Below are 1390 nucleotides of genomic sequence, written 5' to 3'. Positions count from 1 at the left end.
TTTTTAACCAGTTAATCAGTAGAAATTACTGTTTGTGTGTGTGGGTGTGTGTGGATGTTTGTGTCTGAATGCAACTGATGGGACAGTAATCACAATATTGTGCACAAAGCCTCCCTGACACTCTAGCATTATGCACATGTTAAATAAGCCTATATCGTGGTTGGTTGGCACAACCACTAAATAATTGTGCCAACAAACCCTGGGTTCAACTCTATTTTATGTTATATTTACTATACATTTTATATTACATTTACTATATTTACACTTATTGCATTCAATAGTCATGTTTTCTGGTACTTATTTGAATGAAATGTCAAAAATTATTTCTATTTGTTCCTTCATTCTTTGAACATTATAGCATGTTAAAGTTGTGCCAACCAACCCCACTCACATTGGGACCCACCTCTGTGATAATATGATGTTACCCAGCCAACATTACTCATCACAGACTTTCAAATCTTATATAAAAATGTAGCTGATTCCTATGTCTACTAATTGGAATACATTTTCCAATATTTCTATCTAACGGAGTTTTATGATATGTTAGGTGTGAAGACCTTTTTTTCTTTTCTTTTTTCTTTTTACATTTGATACAGCAAAACTGAAATGTTTACATCACAAAAAAGTTAGTAGGCTAGTTTTTCAGATGTTTTCATGTGATATGTGGCTGCAGTTCAAGAAAACAAACATTCTGATGTTACATTTTTGTGTCTGTGACCTACAAAAGACCAGAAAATAGCTGTGCGCCAACTAACCCCTAGCCAAACTGCCTCGGTCTCCCCTAAAAGAACTTACAGAAACAACTGACCATTCATTTTTCCCTTTGCCTTCATGTACTTGACTGGCTATACCCAAAGGTTTTTCAGCTTGGAAACTTTATCTAAAAGGACGTATGGTCTTGTCATGGACAATAGTAATAATTACTTCCTGGTGAATAACAGGTTATTCTTGGAAAATTTTATATACACAAATCAGGGCCTATATGAACGTGAAACCTTTATTTGATGTGTTTCATAAATAATTTCTCATGTATATGAAAAGCCTTAAATTCATGAAAAAGAGGAATGCGAGCAAATTTTTATATAATAGAAAAACATGGTTTTATAGGGAAAACCCTAGCAATATTATTATTGTTGTTGTTGTTATTATTCATGTTTTTAAACCATTATTTATTTTTACTTTGGAATTTGTGTATGCAGCTGTTCCATGTGTGTATTGTGAAGATTTTAATGCCATATTATTTGTATATTTTTTGTAAATGTTTAAATTGATTAAAATAAAAAAGAACGTAGTGCTCCCGCGCGAACTGTGCAACATTCCGGAAGTACTGAACGAACCAACGGAATGAGAAAAAACAAAATCACTACTACGATAGGTCTACGGATGGTGC

The sequence above is a fragment of the Anguilla rostrata genome, chromosome 2 (genome assembly GCF_018555375.3).
Source record: "Anguilla rostrata isolate EN2019 chromosome 2, ASM1855537v3, whole genome shotgun sequence".
In the NCBI taxonomy this organism is placed as follows: domain Eukaryota; kingdom Metazoa; phylum Chordata; class Actinopteri; order Anguilliformes; family Anguillidae; genus Anguilla; species Anguilla rostrata.
The sequence above is the reverse complement of the archived record's forward strand: the minus strand, read 5'-3'. Positions refer to the sequence as shown.